The sequence below is a fragment of the Hakea prostrata genome, chromosome 1 (genome assembly GCF_041222555.1).
Source record: "Hakea prostrata isolate BN-2017 chromosome 1, UWA_Hpros_2, whole genome shotgun sequence".
Lineage (NCBI taxonomy): Eukaryota > Viridiplantae > Streptophyta > Magnoliopsida > Proteales > Proteaceae > Hakea > Hakea prostrata.
The window spans coordinates 71,241,878-71,244,550 of NC_142600.1; positions in this window are offsets into that span (position 1 = coordinate 71,241,878).

Consider the following 2,673-nt stretch of genomic DNA (forward strand, 5'->3'; position numbering starts at 1 on the left):
AAAGTGACAATTATCAATCAATAATCTGATAGTTTATCGGATCGGATTATTATCGGATATCCGATAAAGTTTCGGATTCGAATTCGGGTGCCTACTCTAAATTTTTGCCGGATTCGGATAGCGAATTTGCTAATAATATTCGAATTTGGATACTGGTGTATCCGAGCCGAATCCGATCCGTTTACAGGTCTACATGCAAGGTCATACCAGTGTACCAAATTCACAGACTGTCTCCACGAACTTTCCTGCCACTTCGTCCCAACCTTTAGTCCCCCCTCCCACCAAAATTCAATTTCCCTCATCAATCATGATTAGCACACTTCCAGTTACACTAGGACCACCATATCAACCTCAAGTTTCATCTAACACAGACTCCCCTCTCTCCATGGTTACTACACAAACTCCCCCATCAACGTCCTTTTCATCCTTTTCTCCACCTCTTTCATATTTTTTCTACACCTCACCTGACACATGCTCAAGCTGATGTACCAAACACATTCCTCAAGTTCTTGTAACAGATGGCGTGCAATCAACTTTAACCTTACACCCTTGCACTACCCAGTAACCCAAGCTCTCATAACCCGGTATCACAAGTGCTCAAAACCTATTTGCTCCAATGACTCAACCTCACTAATGCCTTGCTCCATCTCCTACCACAACTTTCAGGCTTCACCTTATCTAACACCTCGAGCCCAAGCCCATATACTCCAACCAAAGGCCCAATACTCCTCATTGAACACAACCCACCTCCACAACTTAATATCCCAAACACCAAGTGTCACACCCCACCCAGCCGAATCCGACCATACCCGAATACCCATGGGGGTGATACACCGCAAGACCTAGGTTCAATGACAATTCCATACAACACATGATATAGCATAATTAAAAAGACAAGAATAAATCAAGTTCAAGTATACAATTATCAAATCTGAATTATCAAAAGATTACAGTCATCCATTATTTAAAGTTAATAAAAATGGACATCAGAGTTTGAAAGAAGCATAGTTTATCACAGCAGAAATTAAACTAAACTGATTCCCTAATGTAATCCAACCTCATAAGAACAATACTTGCACGGGCATGAAGCTCCATGCGAACTTACATCTTCTTCAGTCACTCCTACAAGAAAGTTTGTTGGCGATGAATCCTCCACTTGGAAGGAGTCCTCATAACCTGCAATATTATAATAGAAACAGATATATAAAAAGGAATGAGTTCAACAGGACTCAATGAGGTCAACTCAACATCATATCATGCACTCGTTCACAAGATTCCACATCATATCATGCATTCGTACACAAGATTCCACATCATATCGTGCATTCGTACACAACATCCCACATCACACATATCGCTTGAGTATCGCAGTTGTATTAATGATAATGATATGATGTATGAATGATTATGATATTATGCTCCTAACTCTATCATGAGGTCTCTATGGTAGACATGCATTAAGTTTGAACACCAATCTCCTTTGGGCGGTCTCGATCACTCTCCCTCAACAAGAGACGTCTATTGGGTTCTCCGCAGTTGTTGGGTAAGTCCTGTCAAGCCATGGTTGGGGTATAGATCACCACTCTCTCACATCACCGTTTGGTACGAGATTTGGCACATGTCAAGGATAATCATAGCTCAGTGCAAAGTCATACGGTCTCGTACTACATATGGTCTTGTATCTCCCCTCATGCCTAGTGCCCTTTTGGTTCGATACCTTCCCACCTATAAATGGAATCCTCAACGGGAGGCACCTGTTGGATCCCATTCCTTAACCCATTGGTCATCCACATATGATGGACAGGATGCTCTCCATGTCCTCTCACAGATCATTTCACCGGTCTTGAGCACCCAAGAGCCCTTATCTATTATATGCAACCATACCTCTCTATGATGATAGTGGGTCTGCTTGACACTCAGTACCCATCCACTAACATCACGGGTTAACTGGCTTCAATACCCCTGCCGGAAAGGTAGTAGTACTCATGAGGTTATTTGGCCAAACACTTCTAGACATTTAGCATTCATGTACGTAGCTCTAGATGCATATTCATGTAAGTTCACTAGGGTAATGGGTGAACCCACAACCCTAGTTTGAAACATTAAATAAAAAGAGTAATTTAATCAAACATCATCCATTATCTTCACATAAATAATTTAGGATTTGAAAATAAAAGAAAAACTCACTCCATTCAATCTCATCCATCTCATACATTCTCATATTATCTTCAAAGAATATTGAAAATGGAATCAAACATACTTTCTTACCTTTCATTCGTGCAAAGTCCCACTCATGAACACAAGAAAATAAATAATAAAGCAAGGCAAGATATCAATAATGAAATTTAATTACATGATTAAACATGCAAGATAAGGTTAAGTATATTCCTCACCTGTATAGTTAGTATAACCTATCCAAAGTTCCACAAAGTCACACTCACGAGTTGGTGATTATAATCAAAATAGACCTAATCATGTAAGAAGATCAATAGACATAAATTAGAAGTCAATTAGGATTTAATAGAGTTCCCATAATCAGCCAACAAAAGCTTAATCTGCCAATTAGGTCGAACCCACCGTTCTCAACCTAGTTTCGGCGAAAATCAATATTTCACCATCGATTAGAAGTCGAATCGAAACGAAACTCTAGGAATGTCTAATTTGCAGGAATAG